The following is a 10461-nucleotide window of genomic DNA, read 5'->3' as shown; positions in this document are numbered from 1 at the left end:
ATCACAGTGGTCCTTTCTAGCCTTGGAATCTAGGAATTTATGAAAACCAATGTAAACAAGTCCAGTGAAGAGAAGCCCTTGATGTCCAGGCAGTTCCAAAGACAACATGCCTGCCGTATTTTCCAGAAGTAGAAATGGTACCATGTTTGTTGTGTACATTGAGTGTGCTTGAGTGCTCAATGTTTGGAGTTATCTCTAGGGAGCCCAAGCCACAAACCCTGGTTGGTCTCCTGAGTGGGAGTCTTGTGTTCCATTTGCTTGACCATACACCCTCTTTTTTTAGGGGTGTAATCTTGTTTGAAATCCCATGAAAGTAAGGAGCTTTCGGATGTGAGATTTTTGTTTGGAGACTACACTGATAGTTCTCAGAGGTAAACATCCCTAAAACCTCAGCCTCGGCCAAACTAAGTAAATGCAGTCAGAATTTCAAATAAGTGAGGGCTTTGAGTACAGGTGTGTTGGGGTTTATGGTAGGTGAAAGGTAGAACTTGATTTTTTTCCAGTTACTGTTGTCCTGGTCCCAGGACAGTCATTTAGTAGCAGAGAAGACAACTGTTTGAAAACATACACACATACAAAACAGAGAAGACAACCATTTGACACCCCCCCCCCAGAACCCCCCTCCACACACACTAGAGGAGACAACACACACACAGGGGAAGGCACTGTGGACCCAGGGCAGCTCAGAACTGCAGACAAAGCGCTTCTTGTCATATATTTCACAAGCAACACCCTGAACCACCACACATGATGCCATGCAGGGCAAGAAGGTGAAGCAGTGCCCACAGCTCAGCAGATTTAGATAAAAATCCCAGGACAAATTTCTTAACTGTAAGACCAGTAGGACAAGGGAGCAGACTGCCCAGGTGGATCCTGGAAACTCCTTCACTGGAGGTTTTCAAAAGGAGGCTGGACAGCCAGCTGTCTTGAGGGTTTTGACACAAACAATCCGGCTTCCTGCTCCTTTGTGGCCCGTTTCCATCCTGTTGTTCCAGGGTCCCGCTCCCTCCACCTCCCCCCTCGCCTGGATGCGCACAGGCCCGGGAGGCGGGATGCGGGCTTGCATGAGGAACGCTGTGCCACTTGTCCTCGGTGGCCTGCGCGGGGCACCTGGTGCTGCTGTCTGTGCCGCGCGCGGCTCTCCCCGACATCGGTGTCAATCCAGAGTGACTCCAGCGGTGGAGCCGCGAGGGACCGGGCTGTCCCAGCAGCGGGGGGAGCTTCCACTTTCCCTTTCGCAGAGCTCAGCTGCTGGCCTCTCCCAGCCGCAGCTGTCCCCCCTTCCTCCTCCTCCCTGCCCCCGGCCCCGCTGGCCGCCTGGCGGCCCCTCCCCGGAGCTGAGCAGGCTGCCTGCCAGCCCAGGCTCCCCGGCTGCATGTCTGAAAGCGTGGCCCCTCCTCCCCACACCCCTTCCTCGCGCACCCCCGCCCCTCCACCAAAGAAGAGGCAGAGCCGGTGTTTTTCCACTCAGCAGGATGGGTGATGCTCGACGCTCCCTCATTAGACAACGGAGACGAGAGGTCAGGAAGAAAGCGCTTATAAATTACCCTTTCTTCCCCCGCAGCCCGGCTAGTCGGGCGGCCCCTTTCCCCAGGACGCACAGCACGGACGCCCCTAGCGCCCTGGCCAGCCACCTGAGCCCGCCGCAGGTAAGGGAGCGCGCGCCCCTCTCGCCCCATTGTCTGCCGGAGAAGGAGACGCTTCGCGTTCTGGGCGCTGCCGAAGGAACAAAGGAGCTGTCAGGCGGCCGAGGGGAGGCAGCGAGGAAGCGCTGCTAGGCGCGAGAGGGGCTGAGGGGAGGACGCGTTGCTGCTTCTCTGGGGCTGCTTCATGGAGTCGGCAAAGAAAGGACGCTCGGAAGGAAGTGTGTGCGTGGGGGGGATGTTGCATTGGTGGATGAACGCTGCAAATGTTTCATCTCTGTTCAGAGTCTGTTTCCCTCCCCAGCCCCTAATTTTTGCCGTAGCCTTTGTTAGGTCTATTACAGCGAGTTGTTTTGTTGCAGTTAGGGGGCTCAGACCAGTAGGACTGTTTCTTTGCAAGTCCCAGTTAAAAAACAAAACACCCCCTTACTTGTACTTAAATTGCTATCTAGGCTGCCGTGTGGTTTCTCGAGCAGTTATTTCCATCATGTCCTCTGTACGTGCTCCACCACCTTGTGTTAACTTTTTTTTTTCAGATAACAGTTTGCAGAGAGAAATTAACCACTTGCTTGGCAGCTCTCCAGTGTTTTAAAAATACATTTCTTCTTTTTTCCGTTCCTTCTGCTGCTGTTAAAATACAAGCTTTTTTTGAAGGTTGTATGCAAACCTCCAGCCTGGTCCAATTGAAAGACCAGTACAGTGCAGGGCTGCTGCAGCTGCTGCTGCTACTTACCAGTAGATCTGATTGGGATCTGACATTCTTTTCTTCAGAGGCAATTAAAGTTTCCAAAAATGTCATAACTCGGTGGGTCACGATTCTGATTTCAGTTACCTTCGTGTCAAAAAAGTAATTTCGGATTCACATCCGTGTGAATTGGATGGGAATATAGCCTACTGAGTTTAAGGTGATGAATATTCAGTGGTGTATGATAATGTAACAAACAACGCAACAAAAGACAGACTTTGGAGACAGCTCTAAGTTTTCAAAGAACATGAGGGTGTATGTGGGAGTTAATGTGCATTCATACAAGAATATAAAACATGCATAAAAAGATGGAGAATTCAGAATATATTCACTGCTTTATACTTCCTCATTTGGTATAGCCGAAAAATGTATTTTTCTTTTGATAATGTTTTTTCTTCAAAATGACATAATTCTTGCACCTACACATGCTGATCTCTTGTTTCTTCTCTCTTTTTTGTGATTCTTTAAATAACAAATGAAAATATGAGTGGGGAAACAGAGGTCCAAGAAACAAGTTTGAAGAAACACAACCACACATATAAAAGATTCTTGTATTTCAGTACAATTCATTCCAAGGTGGAGAGAGGGTTTTTTTGTTGTTATTAGGTCCCATTTTTTAACCGTATTGGGAAAGGCATTAAGAAAATGTACCAAGAAGAGCTGGTTGTGTTTATAGTGCTATTTTGGTAACCACTGTGTCTTTTTACTTCTATGTCAAAATGTTTCAAGTGTTCGACCAACAAGAAGTGTAGCGGTATTTTTCAGGAGACACAGAGTTAGTTGTATGGATAATTTGGTACTTGGATGACCAGTTTAAATTCGATGGATGTAGATTTGTAAGGAAATCAACCCAATGTAACTTGGTGGTGTGGAAAGTTGAGGAGAGAGACTTTGAACAAAACTTTTACAGTCTTGGCATATGGATTTGGAATCAAACAAAATTATCCAACTTTTTTTGGCCTTGTTTTTTTCCAAAGAAGTATTATGGAAGATCATTGAAGTTGGTTGAAGATCATTTCCTTTTACAGAAGTATAGTATGGTTGTGGTGAGAGAAGGAGATTTTAGTACCATACTAATAATGCCATTTGCCTCTATATCAGAGCACAAATTGAGGATGAATTGTATGTGTCTGGAGGAAGAATACCTTTAGTAAACAAGTGACAGAAATGTAGCCGTGTTAGTCTGGTGTAGCTGAAACAAAAAACAGGACTATGTAGCATTTTAAAGACTAACAAGATGGTTTATTAGGTGATGAGGAAGTGGGTCTGGCCCACGAAAGCTCATCACCTAATAAACCATCTTGTTAGTCTTTAAAGTGCTACATAGTCCTGTTTTTTGTTTTAGTAAACAAGTGTGAGTAAATGTTAGCTAGTACTTGTGAATCATTCAGAGATAGTCCCTCTCTCACTTCCATCTTTTATCTACCTTTTTGTTCTCTTTCCTCCCCCTCCCTTTCTCTTCTCCTGTCTCTCCAGCTCACCTTAACTACTTTTTTCATTTCTTGCATTCTCTTCCACCTTCTCTTTCTTATGGGTTTAGGCTGCGGCCATCAGAGGGTGACATTGTTTCTCAGTCTCTTTGCAAGACGACTGCACTATGACATTCCAGCCATTAGAGGGCAGGGAATGGCGAGCAGACAAACTTAATGTATGAGTGAAATTCAGACTGGGGTTCACAAGCTGCAAATGGCTCTTTTATGTGTTCCCCCTAGCTTCTTACGAGCACATGGTATTAAAACGCTATATGATTTTATTTATAACCCAATTGTTATTTGTGGCACTTTCAGGTATATTGTTTGCTAATTTGACTAGTGAAACACTGACGTCTGAGTATCACTGTAATAAAGATGGGCAGAGAATGGAAAGGCAAGGGATTTCCTTTTAAAACTTAAAATGTCTGTTTACTATTTATCAATCTGCATTTTTCAGTGTGTAGTGTTGGACAACTGATTTCAAAATCCTCTGGCTACCTGCTGTGGCACTATGTAAAGACTAGAGCAGTAAACCCAGGCAGCAGAAATCAATCTCTGGGCATTAAGGAGATGGACAGATGGGGAGAAATGCTTTTCTAAAAATTGCCATCTTTGGTTTTAGGGATATCAAGCCAGATCCTGATGTAAATCTAGTATAATTCTGACGATGTTAATGTACACTAAGAAAAATGAAGGGCAGAATTTGGCCCTTCAAGTTTAGTTGGCAGCATTTTTATTTTTGGGTGGTTTGAGGGTTTTTTGGTTTTTGTTTTAAATGGCATAACACATGAGCTGAGGTAAGAACAGGTCTCAAAGATGTCTGAAATCATGCGTGAACAAGAGGAGCAATGCTGCTGTTGAAAAATACAAAGGAATCTTAGAATAGATTACTATTTGTACCTGATGTTTGAGAAGTCTTGTCTGCCAGAATTGGATTGCTTCAGTAGGATTCTGCAGAGTGACTTGTTTCATAAGTAAAACGGGGGAGAATTCCAAGGATTAATTGCTTGATTTGTAATCTGAATACCAGTACAGATTTACGTCCTTGTGATTCACACTTAAAGCTGCCTTTCCACTTGGGGATACATTTCTAAAGAGGCTTTTAACTGAACAAGCTCCATGGATTATAATGCAGTGAGAAAACCCCATATAATACTTTGAAGCTATACTCCCTCATAGCCTAATTGTTTTGTGCTACCTGCACTTTCATTAGTAGGAGTTGTTCCATTGTGTGTCTTTGTAACTTGGCTGTTCCTACTTGACTCTGCATTGAATGTCTAATCTGCATTTTGCACCCAAAATCCCCCAATAGAGCCAATTGAGAGTATAGATTACGGGGCAGAGAAGTATAAAACTTAAAGGAAAACCAAGCCATCATTGCACATTGAACTGAATTTAAAGTAAACCACATGTCTTTTCACTTTACTGAAGCATCCTGAATTTTCAATTTAGTACAATAATAGGACTGTTTAAATCCCAATCACATTTTATGTTATTAAGCTTTCCCTCCTCAGAGCATAACACTATAATTCTTCAGTCTTCTAAATCTTTCTTTCTCTATATTTACCCTACAGTGTTATTACATGTACCATAATCTTTTGGGGAGAAAAGATGAATTATTTTCTCATTCTATTGGATCTGACAATATCTTCTTTAAAAAAATGAGGGCGGTAAAGGAAATGAATATCTGATTATATTTATTGAGAGGAAATTGTGCATACAGAATGTAGGTTAAAGTCAATTTCATTGCTAAAGCTCTTTCTGTCCATTGCAAATAATAACGCTGTCAGCCCTAATATTGCCTTGGAAAGCCCTCTATTTCCAGTATTAAAATACTCTACAGTATTCTGCACTAATAGTAGATTCTCAATATTGGCTCTTTTGACTGAGATATTGTAGTATATAGATATAGATATTAAAATAAATCAATGTCCATCAGAAAAGAGAAGTACAAGTGCACATGTTGAGTATCACATGATTTTGTTGTCCCAAGGAAGTGAAGATTCAGTAACAAACACTTTGATGTCATATATTTTACTCATTTGGATCTACTCTATGCCTTGGTCTACTGTTTTCCTTAAAGGTCCTAGTTGATTTCCCATTTTTGGAAAAACTACATAGTCACCATCATTTAATTTTTAAGTTTAGATGTATAAAATAATTAGTCTCTGAGCCTTGTCCTGTGTCTGTGATTTCCACAAGCGCACCAGAACAGCCTTTGTCTGTTTCTGCTAACCGGGTAGATTTGGCGAAATGAAGAATTTGTAACAGTGTAGTGCCAGGTCCTGCTTTTAGTCAATTCAAACTCCTTATTACATCCCTCTACCAATGCTCCTCAAGTTCTCATTTTTAGCACTGCCTGTTCCCTTCCCAGTCTGCCAGTGCACCTCTGTCCTGACATGAGACACATGAACCAATACCAAACTGGCATTATACAGTTGTGCCGTGTTCTTTGGTGATTTTAAAATGTAGACAAATGACTCTATAAAGATTACTTTGCTTTCTTAAGAACACTTAATATTTTAATGTCGCAGTATGGTCCTGGCAGCAGTGCTGGGAGAGAGCTCTCTCAACACTATTAGGTAAACCACCTCCAAGAGGGAATAGCTAACAGGGAACCTATTTATACTGGTGCATTACAGAGTTATAACTTGCTCAGAGCGGGGGGTATTTTTTCACATCCTTGAGCCAGAAAGTTACACTGCAGTAAAGTAGCAGTGTGGACAACCCCTAATCTCCTGTTTCTTGTAAATTCAAGCAGTTCAGTTAGAAACATGCAACAACTAAAGCTGGATGTGAAAACTGGAGAAGTTACATCTTTTTAAAAGTACTGTAGTCTGATCTGATTCATTGTCCTAATCAACTGTAGATGCTTTAGAATGGCAGTTTTGAATACATTACACTGGGAGATAGTGGTGGAACAAAATCAAATGCACTAAACCACACTTATGCTATAAAAGGCTTTTAAAAAGTAATCGCATGGTCCCCTCTTTTAAGCACTCAAAAGAAAAAAAAGAATTCCCACTGACTCCAGAGGCAGTTAGAATAGTCTGTTTACAGGAATGATTCCCCAGTAGTTTGGAAGGAAAGTCAGAGTATCAAGTTGTCATTTCTATGTTAACTGAATTTCCCCCCACAAATGCAATAGGTTGCGATTTGGTTGTGATAGGTAAACCAAAAGCTAGTCTAGTGTAAATCAGTTCCACTGATTGAGTTGAAACAAAAGACAGAACTATGTAGCACTTTACACCTGCTAAGTATCTGAGCCAAAGCATTTTTATCAATTCAAAGACAAGAGTGTACATGCTAAACTCTGGCCATTATTGCTAAACTTATACTGTGGTTGATATAAGAGTAAATTACTCCAATAGAAGTTTGATAGTAAAAGTGTAATAAAGTTATCCATTAACTTATTTCCAAATATAAGTATGATGACTGCCATTGGAGGGTCAACATTTACCAGTGTTATTTACCTCAGATCTGAGCTTCTGAGAGAGAGAAGCAGGGTGGGAAGAAGGGGTTTGGCTTCTTCTGTAGCAGAGGTAAGCAATAATTTTGGCATGGAGGTCACTTAATGAATTTTGGTATGTGGTCACAGGCCAGCTCCACCTCTCGAAAGGAGTGGAAGGGCAGGGACTAGCCCCCACCCAGAGTTGTCTGGAGACGAAGGCTTGGAATTAAAACACAGTAAAGGGTTTGTGGCTCCCAGATCTGCTACTGTGTTGCCTGGCAGTTGCCTGGAGTTGCTGGGGCTATTTAAAGGGCTCACAGCTTCGGCCCCTGCCAGGATAATGCCACAACGGGGAGCTGTGAGCCAATTAAATAGGATTCTGCTGCCTGAACCACCATCCGGAAATTTGGTAGCACAGGCAGCAGGATGTAAATAGAAAGTGGCCAGATGAAATTCATGGGCCAGATCAAAGTGTTTGGTGGGTCGGATCTGGCCCCTGGTCGCATGTTGCCCAGCCCTGTTCTATAGCGACCGTTGCATTTATGTGGATTTTGTCTTTCAGAGGGACTATATGTATATTAGCAAGGGCATGTCTACACTAGGAAATTATTTTGAAGGAGCTAAATTCAAAATAATAACTCCCAAAATAATGATTTCAAAATAAGCTTATTCCCCAAGGGAAGCAGTGGTACAGATTTAAAAATAACAACGGGTTTGTTAGTGTGGATGTTTCCCTTGTTTTGAAATAACTCCCTAGTGTAGACCAAAAGAGAATCTCCTTAGTTTTCCCAACCCAATGAGCATACAAAATGACTGCTAACTGGGCTGGCAGGAAGAATGTGCACTTTTTCACTCATGTGCAGCCCTAGTGACCACTACACAAGCTTTTAGAGCTTGTCTACACATGGGACTTATTCCAGTATTAGAGTGTCCACACTTGAAGTTGTTTAAGAATAGTTATTGTGCTTTAAATTCACATCCTTTGTGAATCCAAATTAACTTTCAGGTATACACAAGCCTTGTTTATACTGGAGACAGATAGGGGAATGACCCGAGGCATGAGTTATACAAAATCATTTGTTGGAATGAAGGCTTGTTCTGTCATAACAGCTCCATTGTGTTTGTTGTTGTGGGTTCCTAGCCATTTCAGGGGAAGTCATCACATTCAGATGAATGTGGCCATCTATGAAGATTTTAGGAAGTAATTAAAAAAGTCTTCTTACTTTGATCCACATAAAATGGCCTTGGAGTTGTATTATCCCTAAGACACAGTATAGTGTAATTGACTTGCTCTTACGACATATCCAGTCAAAATTTCTGCAATAATTTATGTTAAAAAATTGTTGTGAGGTGACAGATGAAAAACGGTCTATTTTTGTGTTTTTATTTTCAGTGTCATGATGTACTTCAAAAAACTTCTATAGTTATCTTTATTACTTATTGGACATCATCTGTGTGATGATGTTTGAATCAAATGTATCTTAGTATCATTATGGACTCCTCCCCTCCTCATTTTATTTTATTTTGTTTATGTATGTTTATTTATTTGCTTTTTCTTTGTTTTCTTTTCTGTTTCTTTTTATCCCCTCTTGAAAAAGGAAGAGACAATCCATTCAGGAGAGACTCTTCTTCATGTAAGTGTTGTTTATGCTCATTTATGAAATTACAAAAGGATTATAAAAATTATCAAAATGTTCAATTACTGAACACTTACCATCTGGTCATAGAAACCACTGAGCAAAGAGCATGTAAAAATAAATGGCTGTTACACAATAACAATATCTAATGCCTGTTATCTCAAATCTGCATATGGAGTTCTGTTGTGCACATCACAATAGTATGTAGGCACTATTACAAAGCACTTTACAGACATTGGTGAGCACACCACTCCTGTGAAGTATGTTGTGATGTGTCACTTTACATAAGAGGACTAACAGATACATACAGGCTGAAGGTCTCTGCCAAAGCACATTGAACTTGTTGGAAACACTTTCATTGACTTCAATGGACTTTGGATCAAGCCCTAAGTGACTTGGCCAAGGTCAAAGAAGGAGTCAGTGTCAGAGCTCAGCTTAGCACTCAGGAGTCCTAACTCCCAGTTGAATGCTAGAAAAAGCTTTTCTCTCTTGGATTCTTCTATAAAATCCAAGTTGTGTCTGTAAAGTTTTTTTGTTTGTTTGTTTATGCATGTGGCCTCTTTTGTAGCAAATACATATTTTAGGCCTTTTCTACAACCTATAGACCCTCTGAAATGAGAGTAAATAACACCAAACATTGATGAATATTGTTGCAAATGTTTTGTGAATACATTTGCCTCCAGAATAAATGCTCAGTCTAGGTTAGGTTGATGAATCTTGTACAGGACTGCAAAGAATACATAAACCACACATCATGGAATTCAACAGTTTTACACATCGCTGAGCAACTGGTTTTGCTTGCAGATCTCTGATTTTAACATTTTGAGCAGTCAAGTAAGTTCTGCTCCAGTATCTTTTTCCAGTAAGTAAAGACAAGAAAATATTTCAAAGAGTATAGATTAAGGCCATTATTGTCTTAGTGCAAAATTATCCTTAATGAGGGAAATGACTGCATTAATTGCAATGCAGAACCTGTTTTGTATAACTTTGAAGCATGCATTTCTCATAAATCAACTTTTTTGTCTCCAGGAAATAACATACATCTCTGAATTATGGCACTAGATTAGACTCAAATAGCAACTACTGGCTAATATGTAGCAAAACGTTGTGTGGTGTCAAATGTGTAGGGTTTTTTTGGTGTTATTGGGCTGGAATGTTAGTTCCGCTTCTAGATAAAAGGAGCTTGTGCAGTGCGCACTTGTAACCATTATTTCCCTGCCTAGTATGGTAGTTATGTAGTCAACTGTATTCAGCTGTGTTTCTCTCTTACTCTACCCTTTATTTTGCATTTAAATTAGAGGGTTTAGGTGTAGGCAGAGATTGGAGCCTCTTTGAACCTAGCAAGACACAATCACGTGGTCCATTGTTAGTCAAAACTCTCTCTCTCTGGCTATATGTTATAATACTTTTATTTTGTATTTTGAATCATGAAAGAACAGTCATTTGGCTGGTTTTATGGAAATATATAAGGCAATCAATTAAGGATAAGCTTTTTAAATGAGAAGAGCACGTG

The 10461-nt window shown here is 41.0% G+C and overlaps 1 protein-coding gene across 4 annotated transcripts in view; it reads left to right on the top strand.

The window, feature by feature from the left end:
• Positions 1-1378: 1378 nt before the first annotated feature.
• The window catches only part of SLC6A6 (solute carrier family 6 member 6), an 89957-nt gene continuing 80874 nt past the window's right edge, over positions 1379-10461 (top strand). Inside the window, exons 1-2 of one of the 4 annotated variants that reach the window (XM_006132856.4) lie at positions 1436-1649; positions 8910-8945. The gene's annotated coding sequence lies outside the window, so the exon portion shown is untranslated. Of the gene's footprint in view, positions 1650-5697; positions 7403-8909; positions 8946-10461 lie in introns of those variants that run through there. The other 3 variants (XM_075938769.1, XM_006132857.2, XM_006132855.4) reach the window with 3 other exon arrangements.

Source organism: Pelodiscus sinensis, chromosome 11, assembly GCF_049634645.1.
Source record: "Pelodiscus sinensis isolate JC-2024 chromosome 11, ASM4963464v1, whole genome shotgun sequence".
Lineage (NCBI taxonomy): Eukaryota > Metazoa > Chordata > Testudines > Trionychidae > Pelodiscus > Pelodiscus sinensis.
This window is presented reverse-complemented; position numbering and strand designations above follow the sequence as displayed.